Genomic DNA, 27,999 nt, shown 5'->3' with positions numbered 1-27,999 from the left:
TTTCTTATTTACGATCCTTTTGTTTGTGGCCTCACTTCAGGCTCAATTTTTTTTTAAAAAAATTTTGGTTCAAATATATATTTCAATGGGCTTATTACAATCAATTTGTTAAATTATATATATATATATATATATATTAGTTTGAGATATTAAGGCTAATTTAGGATATTAAAAAATTCCAGTACATTCTAATACCTCTCGTTACTTCTATCCAAATAGAATATTTGAATTTGAAATATATTTTATTTACTCCTATCTAAACATAATTAAGTAAGTCATTAACTCCTAATTCATTTACCTCCCATTTCAATTTCATTTCTCATGTAGGGACCCTATTAGATAAGTTGGATGCTATTGCGTAATGGTGGGACCCGTGCGAACAAAATGAAATGAGGGTTTTTTCGTCATTTTTAGCTATGGTTGTACATCGAGCCGAGTCGAGGTGGGCCAAGCTCGGCTGGACTCATCCTTGCTCTCATCAAGTTCGAGCTCAGCCTCGAGCTTACCACTGAAGCTTTGCTTGTTTGCCAAACCTTTCAAGTTGAGCTCGAGGCGAGCTAGTGAATCGAGTTGAGGCGAGATAACCTCGAGTCAAGTTGAGCCTACTCCTAACCCGACCCAACCAGTACCTGACTCATCCCAACCACTCAACCCAACTGACCCAACCACTAAATCAAATATTCAATTAATAAATATATAAAGTATTAAATAGAGACATAGAGGTACCTTGTTATTGGTGCTAAGAGAGAGAAAGAGAGCTTGAACGAGTGGCCGAGTGCAGGCCGTATAATTAAGACAAATCGGGCAGACGCTGAGTCAAGCTTGAACGCTACGAGTTAGGTAAGAAAAAGAAATGGTAAGAAAATGGATAAACATAAGATATATGATATAGTATATATATATATATATATATATATATATATATATATATATATATATATATATATATATATATATATATATATATATATATATATATCGAATAGGCCACACCAATTGGGCCTTACATACATTGCAATGGTCATAATCCATGTGCCTTGCATGCATCGCATTGGGTCATATGAAGATTGGCTCGTCTCAAGTTGTCGTTCAAGTTGAATCAAGCCAAGCTAGATCGAGCCGAGCTTAGTGAGCTTTTCGAGCTACCTTGGCTGCAATCCTTCAAACATCGTTAGGAGGGGGAGCACAACAATAATCCAAACTTAAGGGGAGGTTTTTGTAATTATCCCTCGTACAATACGGTAAGTCTTGGGTAGAGGTGGGCATCAAGTCGAGTCGGACCGGATTGGGCCTAACTCGACTCGATCTGATTTTTCAAGAACCTAACCCGAACTCGATCCGATCCGGGATCGAGTCCAGCAGGGCTGACTCAATCTGATCCGAATCGTTGCTGGCCTGACCCAAACCGAGTCCGACTCGGTCTAGGAAACTAAATCAAGTCGGATTGATTTGAATCTGTCCAGTGATTGGGCGGAATCAAGATCGGGAGAGAGAGGGAGAGAAAGGAGGAGAGAAATCAGGAGAGAAAGGAGGAGAGATGGGTGGGTGCAGCGCTTCCTTAGGGTAGAGAAAGAGGGGTTAGGGTTCAGTTCGAGATGAGTAGTAAAAAGTAAAAATTAAAAAATTATATGTAAAAAACTTATATATAGGACCCAACCGGATCGGATCGGTTCAAATTGACCACGATCCGAACTCGATCTGATGTACGATCAGATTTGAGTGGTCCTACTCGATCCGCACTGATCCAGGCCTTCAATTCGGATCGGATCTGATTTTGCACAGCTATAGCCTTGGGGGGAAACGGATTGGCTACTCCTCATGCCACCAGTCCGGCAGTTGGTGGTCGGTGCTATGTGAGCCCACCATGATGTATGTGTTTCATCCATTACGTTCATCCATTTTTACAGATAATTTTAGGCCTTGATCCCAAAAATTAGAGAAATATAAATCTTACGTGGACCACACCACAGGAAAACAATGGTGATTGGATATCCACCATTAAAATCCTCCCAAGGCCCATTGTACTGTTTATTTGACATCCAATCTGTTGATTCGGTCACACAGACCCAAATGAAGGGAAGAAAAAAATAAAAATCAGCTTGATACAAAACTTTCATGGCCCCAAGAAGTTTTTAATAGTAGACGTTCATTCAACGCTGTTTAGTGTAATATGTCGGGACTCACGGAGCACCGACCACTAGCCATTTGCTGGTGGCATGGCAGTGGCCAATCCGTTTCCGTCTCGGGGACTGCAGTTAGGGTACGTCAGTAATATTCTTCATCTGTGAGGCCATTTTACGAAGGTATTGGAAGAATAACGTGGGCGTTTAATACTCCCGTCCATCTCACGATATGAACACTGATGTGAACGCTTCACGTGGGCGCGACTATTTGACCCTAATCTCAGGTTCGGACTCCGCATTCTACACGTGATGACGTGTCACATTGATCTTCTAACCATCCTCTTCTCCAACGCGATTAACCAGAATGTTGGTCCATTGCCATCCATCACCGTAAGGGTGAATCTAAATCGTCCATATTCGCAGCTCCAACATAAATGATGGAATAAGAAATTTCGCTGATGGTTCGAAATCAGTTGCTTCGGACCGTCCAATAGATGGGTTTTCTGTTGCAACAGTCCTCCTCACCGCAGAGCACCGCTTGTCTAGTGGCGAAAGAAAAGGCTGATACATCGCGACGAACTTTTAAGGAAAGCAGTTGTAAGTCGCTTTTTGTCTTTTTCGAAGTCCTGAAGACAAGTGCCAGGAAGTTCCTGCACAAGTTCTGAGTGGCCCCACCTTGATGTATGTGTAACATCTACTCCGTCCATCAGTTGCACCAGCTGATGTTGAGACGTTAGATTGAGAAAAAAAGGCCGATCCAAATCTCAAGTAGGCCGTACCACTAGAAAATAGTGATGATGGACGCCCACCGTTGAATCTTTCTTGGGGCCCACCGTAGTTTTGCATCATGCAGATATTTGGTTTTCCTCCATCCTGATCGGACTCAACTTATGAACGGTTCCGAAGGCTTGTAAACATCGCGGTGTACCCTTTGGTGTGGCCCACCTGAGATCTCGATAAGTCTGAAATTTTCGGTCCCGTTTTGACATCAGCTGATGGAAATGATGGAGGGATAGGATGTAACAGACATCACTGAGGGCCCCACATGGTATTTTGTTAGATGGGTCCCTACAACAACTGTAGGAGAGATCCATGCGCCCTTGATCATGCTTCCAACACACGCACACCGCACGTGCACATGTAACAGAACATGTGCAGGACCTGGAACGTCCAACAGGGTGGTCCCTACCCCATGTATGTCCTGCCCTAGAGTCATGTCGACCAACTCACAAGGTGAGCCGTGCATGCACGTTGAATGCTAGTTATCATTTTTATAACCGTCCATTTCTTTGTGCACGTGTCATCCACCTGACCAATTGATATGGGATGCTGACTTGCCTGTAACCCCAAGCTCTGTGGGGCCCGCCGTGATGTTTGTGTTATATCCGCTCCGTCCATACGTTTCTTCAGCTTATTTGAGGGCATTGGCCCAAACGTGAAGGAGATCCAAAATCCAGGTAGCCACCCGACTGGAAACAGAGGGGATGGAAACACCCACGATCATGACCTTCCTGGGTCCTATTGTGATGTTTACAGGCCATCCAAACCGTTAAAAAGGTTATAACGACCGGGATGAAGGGAAAACACAAATATCAGCATGATCCAAAGCTTCTATGGTGCCCAATAAGGTTTCAATGGTTGGCCTACAATCCCCACTCGTTCTTATGGGGTGGCCCACTTCAGTTCTGAATCTGACTGAATTTTTAAATCACATCCTAACATAGGCTGGCGGAACCGATGGACAGAATGGATATGATACGGACATCGCGTGGGTCCCAAAGAGCTTAGGGTTAGGCAAGTCACGACCCAAAAATCATGCTCATCCATCTAATCTCACCCGTTGGATTCATCTAATCTCGGCCGTTGGATATGGATCATCGACCATTCACTGAAAGATATCTGTCTGTTCAATCATCTCATAACTATGCTCCATCCACATTGGATCCCAAGATTCCAATGGCCAGGATCGATAGACATGCCTGCCACGTGTTGATGATTAATGAGTGGCCACCATTTAATAAACAGTGACAAACGTACCCAGGTAGTCTAGCAAATACAAAATAAAAATAAAAATAAAAGATAAAATATCCATTAAAATGTAATAAAAATATATTTGATACATGCAAGTCTACTGTTACTAGAGCGCACGCGCTTTGGACAGATGGATGATAACAGATTATTTTAATAATTCATTATTTATGTATAATATAAAGGGTGTAGGTATTGTCGTTTTAGTGGTGTCGGCCAAACTGCATGTGAGTCTCCTCAATCAAGTGGACTGAGTGTATGGAAGCCTTACAATACACTTAGTTGTATTTGGACTTGTGGGTGTTTACATCACAAATCCGGACCGTCCATTAACTTTATTCCACTCTTCTTCCACTACTAGCGAAAAGCACAACTATTAGATGGTCCTAAATCTCATATCCAACATGAAAGATCTTGTCCATCCAATTTGAATTCCACCATATAAATGGTTCAGATCATCTTCATCAATGTAATTATTTTAAGACAGCACATGAAGAGCGGCCTTGAGTTGATGGACCGTATAGATCAGTGATACAGACACCAACTAGTCCACATGCAAGTAGGTGCATGAGATGGTTCTCATACACTTAGTCTACAGGATGACTTTTCCTCGCTAATAAGCCAACCAGAATACATAAGACTTTTCTATTCTGAGAAATGGTTCGGTGCACGTAGTTCACTGAGTTACAATGATTCTGGTTGTACCAGAAAACATGGATAGGTGGTCAATGATTTTAGGCTGTCCATCAGCTCCAACCCGTATTTGATGGGCCAAAATTACAAGTATCACGTGATTGAGGATAATGTATCAATGAAAGTTATTAGTTTATGGTACGGGTGCAAATGGGCCGGGTTGAGCATTAGGGTCTTCTGAGGAAGGTTCGGACAAGTATGGTCAGATGGTTAGGTTATTGTTAGACAAGATGGCCCATTTCAGTAAATGGGTTGGGTTTAAGTTGAGCTCTGCCTGAACCAATTTGCACATGTAAGTTATTAATGAGGTGGGCCATCTATCCCTACATGAGCTGACAAAAACCTAAATAAAATAATGAAACATAAGTATATAACAACATGCATGGAATGTATGTATGTATGTATCTACTACTTTAGGCCAAGCTGGCATACTTTTAGGGGCCATTTAAATATGAGGTGTGTAAGGTGTGGAAATGTATAACAAAAAATGATTATCCTTTCCAACCCTTAAAGCTGGTGGATTAGTGGGAAAAAAGGGTTCTATTTAGATAATAATTAGAAATTTTAAATTTATTAGATAACAATCATCTCATTCCTAATGCCAAAAAACTCGCCGGTAAATGTTAATGATTATTTTGTAGTCCATGATTTTCTTTGTCCATAACTTTCATTTTAAAACTAGAATTCCATTGTGTTGAGTGAAGGTGGGTTGGGTCATAACTTATGGCTTAGTGGTGGACTCATAAGAGTTTCAACATTAAGGCTGTGGGTTTGAGTACCCATTGTCGTGTGTGTGGGTGTGAGGGGGTGTGTATATATAAAAAAGGAAGTCTAGGTGGGTTTGTCATGTAGAACAAGTTGCTAGCAATTTAAAAGGACAATCAAGATTGAAAAAAGTAGGCTAGAAAGTTCAAATTTGGATAAAAACAACCTAATGCATGCTGTAACTTTTCATGGCCATAATTTTATGAGTGGTTATGAGATTCACACACACACACACATGTTGTGAAGTATTAAAGTCCCTTAATATATATTGATGATAATATTGTTGTGCACAGTTGCCACATGTTGGGCATAGGGATAAAGCCATGATACCAAGCGACAAAACAGTTTACTATAAACGAAGAATTACAAGAGATGGGTGACTTAAAGATCTCGAAACCCTTTGTCTCCTAAGACAAAATCCTGTTTCAAAACCATAGAAAGCTCTTTTAAACTCTCCCACATTCGTTCCTTAACCCTAATTTCACATTACACGCGCTTATATAAGGTTATGTACAGAATTACAAACAAATCGTGCACTTACGTAGAAATTACATAAATCGTCGATCGAATCTTCGATCGATCAACCCTGTAATGTTTGATCAATTGAACATGCTAAAAAATATTTAGAGAGCAAACATGTATTTTTCGAATAATCTCGATCGATTGAGCCATTATTTTTAATTGATCAAACATGTCCAAAATTGTCCAGAGAGTTAACTAGATAAATTAGAATTTTCTCGATTAATCAAGATTGCGCTCAATCGATCGAACTCCCATGTTTCAATACAGATTGAAGGCACCAATATCAACAAGTATATTACTAAAAAGAGAGGATGAGTTTTACATCATATCCAATCAACCAAGGATTATTGGCTTGCAAACAATTTTGCAAAAGCCGATTGTTTTAAGGGTAAAATTAACTTTGCTTAGTTTTAATAAGTTAAAATTTTACTATTTTTAGAGCTTTAAAAGTTTAGTTGTGCTTCGAGTCCTTTGTTTCAATATCATATAAGACTTATTTTTTACAAGCGCTCACACCCCCCACATACTCACGCCATAGTGGGATTTCACCACCTATGGATACTCGAACCCTTGACTGGGTGTTGAAACTCCTGAGAATCTACCACCGGAGCAAGCAAATTTGGTTATAATTATAAGCCTTTTGTTATTTTTCCGAAGTTCATTATTTTGAAAAGTTCTACTATTTTAAGTTGAATTAAGAGTCCACAAAATCTTATTTATGTAACTCCATGAGGTCCATTGTAAGTAACACTTTTCAATATTAATTTTTTATTTCTTGTCTTTATAACTTTTAAACTTTGTGGATTTTAAGGATTATCTTAGAAGAACAATGCAGTGATTTCTTCCTCTTCTTTCCACCATGCTCCTCTATTTTAGTTGGTGAAGGTCATCCCTAATATATTATAAATCTAAGTTTGGGTGAAAATGTTAGGATTTGTGGAGCCTAATCATTAGAGATGTATTGTACATCCAACCAATACTATCGTGGGTCGATGTCCACGCTAAGCTTGCTGGGAGCTGTAGGGGGGCAACGCCCCCTAGCTGGAAGGGCAATTTTGTAATTTTATATAGTTTTATTTAAACCTTAGTTTATTTTGGGTAATGTATATTTTGTTGAAAGAGAGGGAGAGAGATAAACGTTATTGTATTGAGAGTTGTTTCTTTCATTTTTGCCTTTAAGTATAGTAGGTTGGTGTGAATCCATAGACATACTAAAAGGGAACCATATAAATCTCCGTGTTGTAGTTTGCATATTTTCTCTTTTTATTTTTTATTTTTTCTTTTGATTGATATTACTCTGTTCATGATCGAGAATGGATCTCTTTCCCTAGCAAAAAATTCTTGGCCTATTTAGTAAATTAATAGACTTAAGCTAAATGTAACCCAACCAAACCGACTAGATCCACGACCCGTCTAAATGTTAGCTTTCTTTTTCTATAGCATATGTCCAAGAGATTCTTCCTATTGTTAGGATAGCCTTTTGAAGTCAAAAGCCATCAACAATGGACCCATCTGTATCTTGTTCAAATTGTTGATTGGACCTACTCTAAAAACAATCTTAACTTCTCGATTCACAAACTATGAATCACATGATTAATTAATGGAAAGTCAAGATCAATTAATTGGAATGTCCACGTGAATTTCCTTCTTTGGTAAGTTTAGGGTTGCAACTTTTGCACTGGTATACCACTCAACAATGAGAGTGGATGCCAATACCATTGGCAAATTGCTAATTTGAGGACCGTTTATGGGTATTGGGACCACGGGTACCCAAATTTAAAAGGTCCGTGTTCAATTTTTTGCATCCGTTTCGAAATCTGCTCTGGTTCCCATTTTGGGCCTGATTAAAAACCAGGTCTAGTGGGTCCACCATTTTAGATTCAGTCGAAATTAGGTCAGGTTGGATCTAGGTCAGGTCCAGTTAGTTTTAATAGTCATCTTTGCCGTGTTATACACGAATAGCTTTGAAGATTTTATTTGCCGTAAAAATGTAGCCCTTCGATAAGAAGGGTTGAAATTTTAGGGCACAAGGGATGACTTGTATTCAACCTGCTTCCCTCACTTATTATAAAGCAGGGGCTCTCATCTCATCTCCTCTCCTCTCTATAGCTGGCATGAAGAGATTATGTGACCCTACGTAGGGTCTATTATATTGTATATGTAAAATCCACTACCTTCATTAAGTAAGAACTATTATTTGAACCATATAAAATTAAAAACCTGCATGGGCCACATTAATGATGACAATGTAAAATTACTCTCAAAATTGCTAATTTCACACGGTGTGGCCGGCATGATTCTTTTATTAATTTGATTTTTTGTATCTTCTCTTTATCCGGGTGATTTAGACTTGATCAATGACTTACATTTCTTATACTAGCTCGCACACAAAAATATACTCAATATCTTATTCTCACTTTACATAATGGTTTGCCCTATTTGAGTTCTAAATCTAGCTAGTTTTTTAGCTTATTATCTATCAACATCGAGTAAAAACTAATAAATATTAGGTTTTAAAACATTGTGAACCCATGAACTTGGGTGTTTTTATGCAACCATTACTTGGGTGTTTTTAGTCGTCATGGAAGAATCCGATCACTCAGCCTCTTTCTATTTTTATTTTTTTTTCTCTCCCTCTTCTCTTTATCTCATCCTCCCTACACATAGATCACACATGCCATATCCCCTAGTGTTATATATAATATACACTAATTATTATAACACTGAAATAGGGTTAGCGGACCCACACAAATATTCACACCATGCATGTGTCAAAGCGGGAACCTTGTATTTGATCTATCCATGTATTTAGGTGTGCTAGGCTTTGAAAATGCCCTTACTCAATGCAGAAGCAGGGCCTAAAAGCGGCAATGGGCCGCACAGATTGGGCTTGGGCGTAGCATACATTCGACCGAATTTGGGTTTGACTGGGCGGGCTCAAGTCATTTTAGCCCAACCTGACTTTGTAAGTACATGCATTACATCTCACAAAAATGTTATTCAATCAATTCAGTAATAAGTGATTTTAGGAGGCATTACTCATTTTCCTAATCCTTTATGCAAGAAAATGAATTGAATGTAGATTATTGGTTTCATCCCTCTAAAATGTCTATATCTTTGTGCAATGTGGCTCAATTGATCAACGAATAGATATAGGAACATTTAAATGGGAAAGAGGGATTTTGTCATTTTTTTGTTATGGTCAAGTCACTTCAGGTTGGGTCTAGGCCCAACCATTTTGGGCTCAGCTGGGCTTCCTGTGCTAGTCCCGCAGGCCCATACCTATTCTCGCCCGGCCCAAATTAGTTCATTTCCAGCCCTAAGAGGGACCCAACCCACACCAACTTCAAACCAAAACCCAAAGACCTGATGGGTACTGCAGCTACCCCGAACCGATCTAATCTGGGTCTGGGTCCAATAAGACCTAAACCAGCAAGACCCGATCCGATCAGCCTCAACCTGAGATTTTTTTGACCCGACCCAAACCCGACCCGTTGACAGCCCCTAATTCCACCCCTTTATGAGCTGCCTATTCACAAGCAATCATACGTGCCAATATAGAACCCATGTGCTTGATAAGATATTTCCATAAGGTGGGCCACACTGTTCAAATCCACTGGCCCAAAAATCAGGCTACTTCACTTCTGGGAGCCAGATTACCTGACGAACGGATGACTAGAATGATTTCTCTCATCTGCCAGTTTACTTTCTGTGACGTGGCCCACCCAAGGAGTGAAAGTTGCAGATTATTAAGGCAGAAGGTTTAAGCATTATTTTCGACCAGACACGTGTCCCATAACGAAAATGGATGGCCGGATGTCTTTCATGTGAAATTGGACCCCACCTTTTGTTCCACTAGACTCATAAAATACATCCCATCCTTTTTTAATTTTTGGTTATGCAACAGCACTAAGGTTGGTGGACAGATGATGCTGATGATGAGATGTGGTCCTTTCGTTGTCCCACCCAAAACGATATGGACCCAAGAAGGAAAGATCAGTCTCTCTACACTGGTTGCAAGAATGGTTTGGTTCTTACACGGTTCATCCTTTTCATTCGCCACACCTGGGTGTTTGTGACGCAGGGAAGGACAGTGGAATTCAAAATAAATGATGAAAAACTAGTTTACAACTCTATAAATAAAGCTATGAGCCTCAGGGAGAAGTTTTCGAATTCAATTACATCTAAAACTCTCTAAAATCGTGACTTACCGTAAATACTAAACTTAGTATTTATAGATGCTCATGATTTTTACTGGAGTGCATAATTTTCGGCCAAAAATTGCAAGGGTCCTATTTGGCTGAATCATCCAACACTCCTGGAGCCCAACCTACGATGAGTTACAATCAAACTAAAATTTATTAAAAATAGTAAAAACAAAAATATACAGGGATTTCAACCGTCGATATAATGGAATCTGGCAAATCCCCTGTGGGAAACCCACTGTAGCGGATTGGGTAGCTAAAGTAGCTCGTCCTACCCCAAAATCATATATGGTATATCTGATAACTCATTCAGGTTTGCAAGATTCGTCCGTTTTAAGTTTTGACGGTCTGGATTGCCTTCATCTCCAATCGAGCCTTTTCTGATCCATCTTGGCTATGAAATTATCCGTGAGCCCCGTTCTACATCAGTTTGTAGGACATATCAGCCGCGAATCAGATGGGACCCACTATCTAGATCATTTGGCTAAAAATTCAGCCTGCTCAACTGTCCCGTAGGCACGTCCATGCACAAAAATAAAGCATGGCCTTGGAAACTAACAAGTTCTTTTTAATGCCCGTCGAAGACTTATCCTACTTGAACATTCAACAGTCTGAATTTGGAGAGTTCGTATGCATTGGGCCCCACACAACACCGTGCTTTCAATGTCCTAGATGAACGCTTCATTACAAAACAAGCTGGGCCTGGCCGGACTGTTTAACCAGATTAAACTTGGGCTGGGCTGGGTTTGACTAGCCCTGGTCTGGCCCGAGCTTGGCATGGCCTAACATATCAGCCAAAGCCTGGGTTCAAAAATATTAGTTGGGCCCAAGCCCAACCACCCTAAAATTGATAAATTCCCTATTTCTAACATGGATGTTTATCTATCATTGATCAACTGGGCCACACCTGTAAAAAAAAAAAAAGGAAAGACAGTTAGAGGAACAAAACCAACACTTAATTTTCATATAGTGGAACCTAGGATTGGATTGGACATTTATCTGTGTGTGTGTATATATATATAATGCATTTGGACATTTTTGCCCTTATTAGTTTTTAGAAAGTGCCCCACAACGAAAATTCAAAAGGCATACAACACCTTGGGAGTTACCGTTACAGTGTGGGCCCACCTTGATGAATGTGTGGTATATCCAAGCAGCCAATCCACTTTTTCAGATCATTTTTGGACGTTATCACAAGACTTGAGTAGATATACAACTGGAAAAAGTGGTGAGTGACCATTAAACGCTTTGCATTGGCCACAAAAGTTTTGGATCAAACTGACATTTGTATTATCTCTTTATCAAGGTCTGGTTGACCTTATCAACGGTTTGGATGGCAAATAAACATTTTGGATCTGCTTATGGTTGGCGTTCAATCACCACTGTTTCTTGTGGTGCGGTCCACCTGAGATTTGAATCTGCTTAATTTTTGGAAACCCATCTTTAAAATGCGCTGAAAAAACGGATGGACGGTGTGGATATACAACACATCATCAAGGTGGGTCCCACGGTGACCCAAAACGGGCCCAATCACTAAAAAAAACTCGGGCCTAAAATCAAGGTTCAGGCCCAAAATGAGGAAGGCTGGGCTGAAAACAAAAATAGCCAGAGGTCCAAAACTTCCATTTCTTTCCGATTTCTTCTGTCTAGGGTTTGAGAGAAAACCCACCTCTATTTGGCCTTTAATGGCTGCCAAAAACGAGAAAGGAGAGAGCAATTTTCGACAGCCCTGGTCGCAGCGTACGAAAACAATCCCAGCTATGATCGTCGCCGCTGCCACGCCTCGCACACGGAAGGAGGAGATTCTTGAAGAGGCGGGCCATCAGGATTGAAGGTGTAGAGGGGGGACACGAATCGGACGGCAACAACGAGCTCGAGCGATGGTGAGCTTCCAGATTTCTCTCTGTGAACGTTTCCACCAAATCCTCTTCAATTCCTAGCCAGGGGAAGCACGACAACAGCACAATCGGGGCCATGGACGATCATTGAACTACGGACGGGGGACACCATCCAACCATCCAACTCAAGGAACGAGCACGACACCTTGCTAACCATGCAACTGAACAGGTGATACTGCACTCCAATGCTACCATTGCTTCGTCTATGAATTTCTGTCTGATAATGGCAGCCCCAATGCAGTTCATGTTGCCTCCTCCTACTCACTGGAAGTATGGTACCCTGATTTCGGTTCAACAAATCACATCACCCTGAATCTGGTACTCTTGTCCATTGACCATACTGGTGGGGCCCATTGTTCAGTGATCCAGACCATGGATCTGATGGGCTCATGTGTGGATTTGTGGATTAGCCAAGAATCTGGATGCTTGGTACTCTTGCTATGTTCCTTCCTTAACCATCTACTGGAGGTGCACCAATTGAATGGCGGGGACATTCCAATCTGGGAGACTTGGGACACATCATATCAATGATTTAGGTCATAGAACAAAGGGCCCCACTTGTATGGAACAATGGCAGCGACACTATTCATGTCCCGATTCATCATAACTGCTCTTTGCTTCATGTAGCCCACTGTGCATAACTGGAAGGATGATGGATGGAAACTGATGTTTTTCGTATCGTTATCGCATAATATATAGATCGCACCCTTGGGATATAGATACGTATCAGTTATTGCACATGATATATCGGTTGTATCTCGTAATTTATCGCTATTGTTAGGAAACATACATGGGGAAATTGGTCGAATTTTTCAATGAAACTTCAGGGATTGTTTAAAAAGACATCAATATGCTATTAGAAAAAAAAACACACACACACACACAAAAATAATAATAATAATAATAATAATAATAAGTACACATAATAGGTTTCCTTTATATAGGGTTATTTGACATTGACTGAATTGATGCAGCTATATTCAAAGTCAATTCATAAAATTTATAAATATAAGAAGACATGTATGATGTACAGAAATATAAGCATTACATTCAAAAGCAAAAGAAGTCGAAACTAGAAATATATCTATGGATTTTGAAAGATAATTTTTTAATTAAAAAAATTAAAAATTATTTTTTTTTCTGAAAAATCCCCAAATTGCCAAGAAAATGTAGATCGGGTTATATACATGTTTGATTTCGTGTTTGAACACTAAAATTGCAACTGATTTGGTAAAAAAATGGGAAAATCTCTACTTTTCCCAATTTTCTGTAATTTGGCTCATCTCCTCCAAATCTCAAAATTGAAGTTCCAAATTCATAATTTTTCATCCAAAACATGAAGAATTATGGACTTCTTACCATTTTTTACACTATTTAACAACAGATAAAAAAAGAATCAAAATTTAAAAATAAGAACCTTTTATAATAGAATCCGATCCTAAGAAACTTCCGATTTCAATTTCGGAGAAATTTCGAAGATTTTCTTCCAACAAACTAGAGTGGATTAGTCAAAATCACCTTACGATGTACTAGGATTTTTTATTTTTTATTTTGCAAAAAATTTTAAAAAAAATAAAAATAAATAAATAAAAATCTATTTTTGTGAAATTTTGAGGATTTTCTAGAAAAAATAGTGTCAGTTTCCGTTTATCCCTTTCATTTTCACACTTTGTATCGATATATTGCATGATACATTAAGAATTTATGAAGGGGGAGTGTGGATATATCACATGATATCACAATATCCACAATATATCGGGATACCGTGTGATATATTGCACGATACTATGAAAATTTGATATTAAAGTTGGGTTTCACAATATCCACAATATATCGGGATACCGTGTGATATATTGCACATTGCTATGAAAAATTGATATTAAAGCTGGGTTTCGTATCACCCAGTTGGTATAGAAGATATGTTGTGGGATATATCGATGATATCGCAAGATACTCAAAACATTGATGTAAACCACATAGGTGACTTTGTGCAAAAATGGGCCAGGCAAGATTTCAACAACCCCATTTTTTATTGGGCTGAAAAAATCTGGCTCGGCCATAGCCAGCCCGACACATTTAGTGGCCTTTGATTTCAAGACTAAGCTCACCCATTGAAGTCACAAATGTACCTGTTCTTAACCTCGGCTAGTCCTTTTGGAAAACCTATGTCCGAGCTCAATCCATCCATTAATCACCTCAAAATCCCACATCAACCCAATCCATGGACCCATTTTATGAACCAACCTATATCTAGCTGGGATAGCCCATCTGGCTGGTTGCCAGCTTTAGTTGCGACCGGAAAAATGCATACGGAGGATTATCAATGAGTTTACCATTTATCGGAGTGTTACGGATGGCTTCTCCTAAATATGGATGTTGCCGTAGTTTAATCTCCTACATCGATGCATTGGCTTCTGATGACTGCACAGTAAGAGAGCTGCTGTGTGGACAGATACGGGTCAAACACTTATTTCGGCCTTCCTGTTATCAACCATCCCAGGTTTGATCCCATCTTAGTATCTTACCTCCTGAAGCAAAAATGAGTGGACAGTTTAGCACTCTAGATGGAATCGAACAGTTGATTTGGATAGATAGAATCCAAAATGTGGACATGGAAAAACCCTATGGAATCTTTTGCTAATGGAAAACTGTGGAATCCCACAATAAATCTATTGTTTGGTTTTGAGTGCAGTTTTTCATAGAAATTTTAAAATGTTAACAGTCAAAGGACAAGATCCTTCTCTCATGACCTTGGAAGTCAGCATTGAACATGTTTTTGGGAGACATTGATATCCATGTTTTTTTTAGTAAAACCTTGGAAATGGAAATCAATTTCCATAGTTACTTTCTTACACGAGCAGCGGCAAACTCAATTTCCATGGAAATGGAATTCATTTCCAGAGCATTTTCTCAATCCAATCACCCATATGGGCTTAAGATGATGCATACATGTATTTTGGAGACGGATGTAGTGGCAGTTGTTCTCACAAAAGAGGGCGCAGCCACAACTTTGCAAAACACAGCTTTCTTTTTGAGTTTTTTTTGTTTTTGGATTTATTTTTTTTCCCCTCATCTTTTACATAAGATGGCACAATAATCAGTGCATGATCCATCTTTCTGAATATTTTGAAAATAACATGAGATGAGTGTCTGTACTTTTGAGTAATTGGACATTCCTGGAATGATGACAGTAGCCTGGTACCTGGTTCAATGTTACCAAAATCACCAATTCCCCTACGTTTTCGTTCAGAATCACTCTATCGAGACTATGGGTCATTCTCATTCCAGATTGTGATTTTTACTGACTTGAAGTTATGGTTCTATGCTCTTTTTGTTGCTTAAATTTTAATGTAAATTTATAGCTAGGATGTAGATCTTTATATTGTGCAGTGGCAGCATGCTATGTATGTGTCAGTAATAATAACATTCATCAATCATATACTCAGTGCACTGGACTGACACAAATGATCCTATTCGTATCTGCAGCAGCACGCCACATATTGGAGGAAGTAGCGTACCACACGCCAGAAGGATCAGCGATCCAATTATGCTTGGCCTGGTTATGATGCATTGGTTTGAAGGCTACAAGAATCAATTTCTCACTTTTGAGTTGATTGTGGGCTGTGGAGTGTGGTGCATTTCTTGTTAACGATTGGTGCTTAAATCTCCGTCGGCATATTTGCAAGCCCATACATGAAGTTATGATATCCTCCATTTTCCACAGATCTGCAATTTCAGTGGTTTAGTTTGTGCAGGTAATATGATACCATGATGAGTTTTGACCTATAGGTCCAGTCCTTTTTGTGTGTATGTACTCTGCCTTTCTATAATACTTTTATTGGTTGTGTCTCTTTGATGAGTTACTATCATTATTTCTGGGATTAATACCTCCATGGATCTTCTAAGATTTATTATTTATTAATAAAGGATGTCAATATTGCAAGTTGTTGTTGATAGTTTGTTTGTTGAAATTTCTCTATACATCTATCTATTATCTATCATTTTCTGACCGGATTCAGGCACCCTTCAACTCTTAAGATCGTCATTTAAATGAACTAACTGGACAAGCAATTCCACATTCCCAACTCTGGGAAAAAAGAAGAAGAAGAAGAAGAAGAAGAAGAAGAAGAGGAAGGATAAGAAGAAAACCGACTCAATGTGGGGCCTACATGGTATGCATATAACATCCAACCCATTAAACCATGGTGATAACATGAAGTACATATCATCAAATGGGATATACTTGAATTGAGACATTTTGAATGGTGTACATTATTTTTTATAGATTGGTCCACCTTATTGGATATGCCATATTTTTAGTTCATCTAATAACAATGTTGGTGTGCATCTGTTAGTTAGGTTGAGTCGGATGCGAGATGCATGCCCCATGCCTCACAACTTTCGATTTTCCACTTTGTTAGAAAGGAAAAGCAAAGGAGGATAATAACATAATTTCTCCTTTTAAAAGGAATTTCCTTGGAATACCGGTCACTGGAGGCACTATTGGGTTTAATTCAATTCCTTGAAGAATATTGAAAAATGTTTATTGTAAATTAATAAATAATTTTAAATTTTAAATACATAATTAAATAAAAATTGGAGGCACTATTTGGTTAAATTCAATTCCTCAAGGAATATTGAAAAATATTTATCGTAAATTAATAAACAAATTTAAGTTTTAAATACATAATTAAATAACAAATTCTTTAAGTGCTTGTGTGGATTTGTGGAATGCTGGGGAAGGGAAACATTATTTCTTAAAAAATTTATTTTCCGAAGTAGTTATTTAACACCAGCCATATATGGAACGCTCCAAGATGGACAACAGCAGTTGTAGGTGATTAAGCTTGACGCATCACAGGTGTTTGAAGTTACAGGATAGCAAATGTGACACAAGCAACACATTAGCATATTTGACACATGTGGATGCTTGAAGGTAGAATGTGGCACATGTGTATATTGACACATGTAATATATTTAGAGCAATTTAAGATGGACAACAGCACATGTGACGGTGACACATGTTGGGCGCGATAAAAAAAAAAGAAGAAAAGTATGGTGGCACATGTGCGACGCGACAGAGGATGGACAATGGAAAGCTGGCACATAATTAGGCACATGTGAGGCCCAAGTGAAGATGGATGGCCGCATACCTCCGACACAACGGAATTATATGAACAATGGAAAGTTGGCAGATGTAGCACATTTGAAGTACTTCGTTTATGTGGGGCTCAAATGAAGATGGATGGTGGCACATGTGGCACATTGACACATGTGTGATAAAATAGGAGATGTACAGTAGAATATTTGAATATGTGACACATGTGAGGCAATTGGAGATGGGCAGTAGCATTTATCTATTGAGATATTTATTTCCCTTCAATTGTAAGAAAGTGCGTTTATTTAGTGGAAAAATAAACTTATTGATTTTTTAATATATATATATATATATATATATATATATATATATATATATATAAGTAAGAAATAGTATTTTTCACTAATTAGAAAAATAAAAAAATAAAAAACATTCACAAGCAATAGAAAATTATTTTTATCAAGAAATGGTATTTCCTTTCCTTTTCTTTTCTTTCCATGAATAGGAAGACTAAATATCTGTAGATCCGGAAGTGTGACATCCACTCTATCCATCAAGTGAGACCATTATATTCAATGTGCAGACCAAAAATCAGACCATTCCAAAATTCAAGTGGGCCACACCACAGGGAACAATATAAAATCATGCGAATTACCTCTAAATTCACACCTTCCTCTCATGTTCACCGTACTGACCAAAAATTAGACTGATCCAAGACTCAGGTGGGCCACACCATAGGAAATAATATAAAATCGTATAACCTCTAAATTCACATGGTGCGGCCCATCTGAGTCTTGAAGTTTTGGGTCAGGCAGAATTTCGTATTTTCTCTTCGTCCATGTTTTGAGTCAGACCTAACCAACGGTTTGGATCGTGGATGGCATATACACTCTACAGTCTGGGACCCATGATTTGTAGAATTCAATTTGAAGCACTGTATGCCACGTGTACAGTCTCTGGGTGCCCGCGTATCATCCATCGCATTATGGTAGAGCATTAATGGGTCGTGGGCATAGAGGAAAGTGCGTACTATTGTGTGGCCCACACGATGGGATTAGCCTGACTTTGAGGGTAGTATGATTTGATGTAAATGCACTCAATGTGCCTTATTTGATTAAAGGTCTGGATCTCTCACGCTTCATTGGCACGTGCTGCATGGTGCGGTCACCATGCACCTGCTCGTGTTCCCTAACACGTTCTTATTGTACAGTAGTCTTAGTTTTTACATGGTAAAAGTGGGGCCAAGCACCATCCTCATAAGAACTGAGGTGGACCACACCACAGTCAACAATGAGAAGGAAATGCAAACAATAGGTTTGTGTTGGGGCCCACCGTCGTATTCATTTTCCATCCAATCCGTTCATCAATTGCACCTCACCATGATGAACAAACTTAGAAAATCAACCTGATCCAAAACTCAGGTGGGCCATTACGTGTGAACTCAGAGGTTTTATGCATGATTTTACATTATCTCTTGTCGTGTGTGGCCCACCTGAGTTTTGGGATGTTTGGTTAGAATGAGAAGGGCCATATGTCTCCATTTTTAAACCTTCCCATCATCATAGAATATTAAGTGAGTGATACTCAAGGAAATTAAAAAAAACTCTAATTTGTTGATTTCCAGCATACGGAAAAAAAAAAAAAAAACTCTATTTTATTCATCTCCAAATTCTTGTTATGCTCGAGTGGTCCACGTTGTGGGCCCAGTTTTAAGGACCATATTATAAAAATCATACTGATTGAACGTTTCTAACCGCTATTACATGGATCATTAATAATGAAATGGTCACCAGTCCAAATTCTACTAATAAACGGCTGAGGGCCATCCTTAGTAGGTCCCATCAAATCAACGTTTCGGATTAACGAACCATGGGGTCCATTTGTGCAAATTAAAAGCCAGAACTCACTGTACAATCTCTATGTCCGACCACCGTATAAATACCTGGGAGCCGTTCATCATAGATGAGAAAGATGGGAATTTGGAAACAAGGGTGAGGGTTGTCGGGAAAAGCTATACTTACTTTGGATTGAAAAGCTTAAATTAAGATAATGTAGGTAGATTAAGTATATGAAGAAATCTTAAGCATGTGAATGCAATCCAATGAAAAGGGAAAGGGCACATGTTTTCCAACTCCTCTTTCCACGTAGATTAGGATTAGACGCTTATGTTAGTTTTGCATCATTTAAAAAATGGTGGTAACTCCTCAGCCGTACCCGTACACATGGCATGGTTGCACGGTAATTTAGACCACTTAAATCGATGACCAATAAATTATACTTAAGAAGATAATATTAATCATTTGATTTTATTTTATTTTCCCTATGAATTTGGACTGTTCTTTGTTTTGCTTTTAATCATCCACTTTAAAGTCAAGTGGTTAAGATTGCTTGGTCAATGTGATTTTAAGAGATGGTCTGCCCACAGTGTGACCCACAATTTAGAAGGTGTAGATCTAATGGGGTTGGTTGTCGTCAGAATCTGATTGAACAAATGTGATCAATTGCAGAGGTGAGCCCACCAATAGACTTGCATAGAAATAGAAAGATGTAGACAATAGAGGGAGCTGATGACGGTTGTATATCCTTTGATGCCTAAGTCAGGTAAGTAAGCTCGGATTAAAAGGTTTGAACTTCGGTTTTATTTCTTATCTTCTTTCAATTGCAATGGGGGTACTTATATGGACCTTAGGTAGTGTTGAGACCTGCGAATTCTCATGGGATCTGCTGAATTCGTTGGATTATCTTATTTGGATGGGAATATTCTTTCGAAAAAATAGACGAGACCACTTCAGTCAGCATGATCATTGGGTAAGATCGTGCTGAATCTTTTCTTTCTTAGTTCGAGGCAGAATTCTCTTCAGGTTTCGCATCCCTACCTCTTGGTCGTTGTCGATTTAATCAGATCAGGAGTTGATTCCTCCCACTGAGCTATGCCCTTAAGCAGCTCAGGTCGGGGTTGGCTTATTGCCCATCCTTTCATCGAGATAGTCACTTATTATATCTTTCAAGCTCTGTGCCATACCGGTTCTTGATACTCTTAGTTAGTTTAGTTTTGAGACATTTTTCTTGTAATCGGTTACGCTTCTCGAGCAATGAATTAATTTGGCTTACCCATAACAGGATTAAAAAGCCTAGACTGATTAGTGGGCTGTGTAAGAAAAAGAGTTAAGAAAAGTCTAATAAAAATTTATTTTCTGGACCATTCTCCACCCATAATAAATCTTACTTATAAACAGTTTCGATCATTCAAAGATGACCCTATATCTAACAGTTGTCTTTAAACTACATACACAAGATAAAATCACTTACAAGTATCTTTAAACTATTATAATAATGGCCCACTTAATGATTGAATTAGGCCAATGCACTGAACCAAGCCATCATCATTGCCGTGAACCAAGTTGTGGGGCCAAGCCCTGCCCCTACCAGGCAGGGCCATGAACTAAAGCACACACCATCCAAATACACAGCCCATCTATATCAATAGGTCACATTCATTGAGATAAGGTTCCTCTAATAGATGGTGAGGATTACTCAATTGAAGTGCTTTTTGATAAGTGGCCAATCAACGGTTCGGATCATTATAAAAAGGTGTGGTTCGTTTATGTTACACGACTTGAGGGCACAAAATAGCAGTTCGCAGTGGGAAGCTCCTTTCTCCATTTCCACCAAAGTGGACAAATGTGGGGTAAAAGCCAACAGCTTTAATCCTGATGTAGAAACAAACTCCAATTAGAAACCCCCCCTCATCAATTGCTTCTTATCTTGAAGAGTCTACATCAAAGATATAGTTGTGATGTATTGGAGCTGGTGGCCCACCTGGATGGGATTGAGCTTCACATTAATGGCCTGGATCAAGCCTGAGTTCGTACGTACATTTGTTCAATCCTCCATTAGATGACACATGAATGTTGCGTGTATACCGTTCGTTTCCAATTATTATTTTTTTAATTAACAATTTCTTTGTGCATGTGTGGCCCACTTGATCAACAGAGGGATTAGGACATTCATAAGGGAAATAGGTCAATTTTTTGGGCAATTTAAGTGTTGATTTCTTTATGCATATGTGGCCCACTTTATGAATGGATGGATTAGAAACATTCAATCAATTTGTTGGGCTTTGTCTGGCCCATTGATACCCCTATAAGCAATCTCTGCTAACTAGTGCTTCTCATACGTCACTGCATCAATCTGCTTAAAAGTGCTCCTCCATCATTCATTTGTGGGCACAAACAGATCCAAAGGACAGGATTTCCCCAGTATTTTTTTTGGGTCATGGCCCATTCATGGGGTCCCATCAAACCGGTGGTTTGGGGAAGCAGATTGTCCCCTTAAGCATACCGAGTAAACTCTGTGAGGCCTACTGTGGATGTTTGTTTCTTATCCATGCTGTCCATCCGTTTTTTCCGTATCATTTTAGGGCATGATTCCAAAATGAAGCATATCTAAATCTCAAGTGGACCACATCACACAAAACAGTAGAGATAATGACATCCACCGTTGAAACCTTCCTAGGGCCCACAGTGATGTTTCTTTGTTGCCCAACCTTTTCATTAGGTCACTAAGACATAGTTGAAGGGAAACCTTCCTAGGAGCCCACAGTGATATATCTTTGTCACCTAACCTTTTCATATGATGTAGTAAACTTGAGCTTTGGATATGTTTCAATTTTAGGTTCATGAACTTAAATGATCTGAAAAAATGAATGGACAAGGTGGATAAGACACATACATCATAGTGGACCCCACATAGTTTACTAAGTAAGCTATCCAATTGCTTCCATGCTTATCATACACCAGTGGCCCAATCTGCTTAAAAGTACTCCATCATCAATTTGTAGGTGCAAACATATCCAAAGGACAGGATTTTCCCTGGAAATTAAAAAAATAAAAAATAAAAAATAAAAAAATAAAAATTGGGTCATGGTCCATTCATGAGGTCCCACCAAACCAGTGGTTTGGATCATTAAACCATGGGTCCACTTGCACAAATTCATAACCAGACCACACCAACGATGCATATCCTCAGGTTGGAGTATAAATCGGTGGATAGAAGGGGTGGGAGGAGAAGATAAACATGGGATATAAAAAGACAGCGATTCCATTTCCAGGAAATGTGTTACTGATCAAAGGAAAGGCCAGCTTCTAAAATCATCCAAATACAATGAAAAAACATACCTTACTAGTATGGTGACAAAAGCACAGGTTATCTCATCAGAGACGCCTTTCCATTTCCAGCTAAGCCGTTAGCTATTCTTACTCTCGCGTGATTGGAGGGCAATGGTCGGGCGCATCAACATCTATCATATACTGCCACGTGGAAGGACGGGGCCTGTGGTCCCCCCCCTATGAGATCTGGACGCGTGTAAAGCTACAGGTGTCTGGCCCATGTGCGTTTCTGTTCGTGGGAGGGTATCATTTTACACTATTCCTTTTTTTTAAAAACCCCAGCTGACCACCAGTCGTGGCTCGGTTCTGACCGGCTGTTTTTGGAAAGTGGTGTGGTGGGCCATCTTCATTGATTCTCATCTCAGCCATACACGTGGCGTAATGGGTGATAATCATAGCTGTAATTTTATCCACTATGGTTGGACCATTGCCCAAATAACACAAGGGAACGATCATTTAAGTCTACGTTTGAGCTATGTGTGGCCCACCATGATGTGTGATTGCCAACCAACCAACCTAGCCATTATATGCCCCGTGCTTCGCCTATATCCAAAAAATCAATCTGATCTATAACTCAGGTGGGCCACACCAACGGAAATTATGGGAGACATTAGATGTACGGTTGACATTTTCAGATGCAACGTGGGGTCCATTGTCTTTATGTCATCTTACCCTGTCATCAGGTGTGTCCAATCAGAATGATACACGTCAGCTTTAAGATATTCCCGAGCTGAAGTTGGGTACAGCAAGTGAATATATAAGACATTGTTGCACGTGTGATGTCCCACGGGTGGTTTGGATAGGGATGATTCTCGAGAGGTACGGTGGGCAAAAGGACACTTGAACAGATGTACGGTTTGGATTATATGGGAGCAGATTGGGTGAGACCCTGGTCCATGGAGGTGGGTGGGACCCTTGACCGTGGGGCTCACAGTAATTTATGTGCCTTAGATCCACACCGTCCAACCGCTTTGAAAGCTCATTTTAAGATATGATGCAAAAAATTAAGCCAAACCAAATTTAAGTAGAGCATACTGGTTGTGATTGACTTCCCACAATTAAAATCTTCATGAGGCCATCGGAATGTTTATTTGCCATCCAACCTGTTGATTAAGCCATAGAGATCTAGACGAAGAGACTACACAAATATCAGCTTGATCCAAAACTTCTACCGTGGATGCTGAGTTCGAAGTTAGTATGGACTCAAGGTAGCTTTTCTATGGGTTATCTTTTTTAAGGGCTTTGTGTAATGATTGACTGGAGTAGGTACATTCTAATTTTTTTCTTCTTTATAGCTGAGTATACCTAATAGAAACATTAGGAGAGAGGTCGATTGGTAATTTATTTTTGTTCTCAAATGACTCTTTAGTTTTGCAATAAAAGATACCGAGCAAAGTACCACAGTAATAAAGAATGAAGGTAGTAGTCGCCCACTCAACCTATACAAATGTATAGTTTCTACTTTACATTATTTAAGTGTTCATTAGGATTAGGATTTAATTCCCACATATGAATATATGCAATGCAAGTGAGAAAATATGAAGTAATTAATAATTTTTTGTTAGGCAAGGTCCATTAAATCCGTAAGTCTCAGCGGATACTTTTGAGTCAATTTAGTACAAAGTGTGTCGACTTAAGGTGAGTTGACTAAGTAGGTTATATGCCTCTTGTACATGTGGATAGTATGATCCAAGGCTCCGATTTAAGTTAAAATGGGTTTACGAACTTGGTTTGACGAGGTGAGTTGGCTAAGTAGACCATCTGGGATAACTGAGTGAGTTAGCTTAGTGGGTTGACCCAAGGGTTAACTTTAAAGGTTAAGTTTTTTCTAAAGTTTGGGTTTAGGATGGGATTTAGGGTTTTGTTAGATTATTGTGACTGGGTTAAATAGTTTTAGGGCTAGTTCCTAGAGTTTTAAAGTTTCTAAAGTTTAAATTTGAATTTACCTTATGGTTAATGATATAGATTAGGGTTTACTTTCAATCTTCATTAAGCTTATCAACCTGAGGTGGGGTGCATACACCCACGAGAGATTTTAATTGATGATAACCACTATTTCTTGTATTAAAGTATACCTGAGTTTGGATCTGCTTCATTTTTTAGATCATGCCCTAAATAAGCTTTCAATATGGATGAACGGCATGGATCTAGTCAAATATATCACAATGGGCCTCACGATCAAGGGCCCCACCCACCTGAGTGGATCTGAGGAGCCCCACCTAATCCTCTCTTGCATTCCACATGCATATTACGGGTGGGCCTTACCATGACTCAGGGATGAAAGGATGGCGGTTCAGGTGAGACCCAGATTCACTAAAGATGGCAAGACCATGTTGATATATGTATTTTGTATCTGTGTTATATATATATATATATATATATATATATATATATATATATATATATATATATATATATATATGGAAAAGGTACTATGTGCTCGAGCTCATGATAACATCCCATGAGGTCGAGTTATGTGGGCCCCACCGTGATGCGTGTCGAAAATCCATCCCATCAATCAGATGCACCATTCCATCGTGGGCCTAGGTCTCAACAATCAAGTCAATCCGTGGCTTGTGTGGGCCACACCACATATAGAAGTTGAGAGGGGGCCGTGCACCATTAAAACATTCATAATCATTTTTTGGGCCCACAGAGATGTGGTTTGCAAATCCAGCCCATCCATTATGTATGTCCCACTTGCATGAGGGTTCAGACCAAGTTTCAGCAGCATTCAAAACTCAGGTGGGCCCCACCAAGTACTTTTATATGTTTTAACGGTGTTTCACATGATTTTAGATGGTTTGGTCCACCTGAGTCCCGTATACGGCTGATTTTTGGGATATCCCATAATTTAGAGGATACCCATCAAATGCACAGTGTTGATGGTCGACACACATCACGGTAGGGCCCACACAGCTTGACCTCATGGGAGCTAATAGTGAGGTCGAGGGCATTGTACCTTTTCCATATGTGTATATATATATAAGGGAAAAAAATTTTAAAAATTAAAAAAAAAAAATGAAGTAGAGTCAATTATCAGTTGTACCGTATCACGAGCCTCACCTAATCCCCTCTAGGATTAACGAGGATGCCACTCACAGTAGAGATATTGAGCCATTGATCAGGTAAGGGACATTTGGTAACAATCACACAAACCACATAGTTACTTGAACCCCATGAAAGTAGTGTTGAAATGGGCTTTTTAACTTTTGATAAAGTACTTCAACACCAACCTCCCCTTCACTGTGACATAAGCAAAATTTGATTGGGCCGCTACTATCAGAGGTGGACCCACATAAAATTTATTTAAATGTTATTCAATCAAGTTCGTACTTAATCATCTATATGTACTGTCCAATTAAATTCTACCACATCTACCTGTAAAAAACATACAAGTGTCCAATGAAAAATTAGCTGTTTTTCTTTTAGACATCTTTTCACAGGACATGTATTGATTGGTTAGGATGTCTTGGTTAATGTAATTTTGCCGGTGGTCTATCTGCAATGGGTCCCACCGAAAATAGGTGCACCTCAATATCGAGCCGCGTGTAAGTAGGCCATAGAGAGCCGAGCCAAGATAAATGGCTTCGGCTCGTAGAAAGCCGAGCCATGCGGACAAAAGAAAAGCTACCACCTCATTGGACGGCAAAGGAGGCTACATGTCCCACTCCGGAGGATATCCGTACAGCGACGTTTAAGGCGGGCTGAGACTGCTATACTGAGAGACGAAATGGTGTTGTACAGCCTAATGTGATAGATCCATCTCCTTGAAGTACACGTGTCAGTATGATTCATCATTTGGACCGTCCATTAACTTCCACGTACCCTGGATGACAGATAAATCTGACCAAAAATAGATCGGATGATCCTATCCATTCGATGGGTGGAATTCGAAACAAAGGTAGAAAATAGAAATATTTATCTGTAAAATCTTAATAAATACGGTTTTTCAAAGATATAAAATCTATGATAGGTAGATTGACGGAATCGATTGCTTATATAACGCATAGATGTGCATCTTAAAGAGATGGCGCTACCATATTTTGATAATCTCTAGTCTACCTTATCATCTCCGTCGGATTTGAAGTTTGAGCCCGAAATCGCATCGCTGGAGTGGATTACAACGAGGAGGGAATGGTTAAAAAAAGAACGGACACTCCTGTGTTAGTTCTGCAAATTTTTAAAAATGGTGGTGACTGATCCTCCTCACATGTTGCACTAATGAAAAGCTATCCAGACCATCCAAATAACGGGCCCTATTGTATATGTATCTAAAATCACACTATCAAGTAATCCTAACCATCGAATTAAAGGCCATGAAAAGTAATATTAAAATTACCTAGTGAATGGTCCAAAATCTTTTCCTTGCAAGTTTTGGATTATTATGGTTCATCTGCAATTAGTTGTGAGATTTGAAGGCCTAGATCCACATACTATCATGCCGCATGTAAGGTTAGAGAGTCACCACCACTTCTAAAATGGAGCTCAACTATCACAGGAATCTATCTAGAAAAGAAATGTGCAAACTCTTCTATTTTATTGGGTCTAGAACGTATTTCTCAAATCTCCGGTACCACCTGACTTTTTTAAATGCCTATAATACCCTCAGCAAGTATCAAAGCAATCTACAATCCTTTTTTTTACCTAAAACTGATTTGATGGCTATAATTACTAAAATCTCCTTGCATGTGCAATAATGCAACTCAGTGCATGCTAAAATAAGTATGTCACACGTGTTTTTTTAAGGCCATCATGTCACACGTGTAGGACATCAGAGTGGTGTTAGAGCAGGATATGAAGATCAGCTGTCATGAAAACCAGGAAACACTTGTATGGCAGGTTAGATTGTTGGGTGTCTATTGATTTTGATGGAGTGGCCCACCTAAGGAGTGGATCAACCTGATCTGCATAATGGGGCTGATCTTTTGAACGGCTCTGATATCTATAAACAGCCCGTGAACCAAAAAGACCCAAGATAGAAAGATCCTATCCACTGAATGTTTTAGCCTTTTGTGATGAATATGTTGTCTATTAATCTGAACTGTTTGTCTCTGGGCCCCCTATTGAAGGGTCCCTTCTAGTGCCGTCCCAAACAGCCCAATTACAGCAGTATGAAAACCAACGGTGGAGATTGGTTTGGTCTAGATGCAGCCCGCATCACATTCTCAAGCGGTGGGCCTCAAAACGACCCCAATATTTCAAAAGCGAGGTAGACTCTATCCCGGCCGAATATTCAATTAAGGGCATTTTGGTCATTCAAGCGTGTGGGGCCCACCATCCGAGAATTTCAAGCAGAGTCCCGCAAGGGAAACAGTCGGCTAGATATGTGCATTGAACCATTCTATTTTAAAGAGTATAAACTATCAAGGTCACGAGTGTCATTTTCCCAATTCGGAAGTGGCATTTCAGTTATTCACCCATGAATCAAGGGCAATTATATAAAATCTTACATATAAATTGACATGAAGCCCTTCCATCAAGAAAACAACTGTAACA

The 27,999-nt window shown here is 39.3% G+C and overlaps 1 long non-coding RNA gene across 1 annotated transcript; it reads left to right on the top strand.

Moving 5' to 3' along the window:
* The first annotated feature begins 11,561 nt into the window (after window positions 1–11,561).
* LOC131218534 (uncharacterized) lies at window positions 11,562–16,190 on the top strand. Its single transcript, XR_009157775.1, has 2 exons — window positions 11,562–12,403; window positions 15,721–16,190. It is a non-coding gene; the product is annotated as an uncharacterized LOC131218534 (long non-coding RNA).
* The last annotated feature ends 11,809 nt before the right edge of the window (window positions 16,191–27,999 follow it).

The sequence above is a fragment of the Magnolia sinica genome, chromosome 11, assembly GCF_029962835.1.
Source record: "Magnolia sinica isolate HGM2019 chromosome 11, MsV1, whole genome shotgun sequence".
NCBI classification, from domain to species: domain Eukaryota; kingdom Viridiplantae; phylum Streptophyta; class Magnoliopsida; order Magnoliales; family Magnoliaceae; genus Magnolia; species Magnolia sinica.
This window is presented reverse-complemented; position numbering and strand designations above follow the sequence as displayed.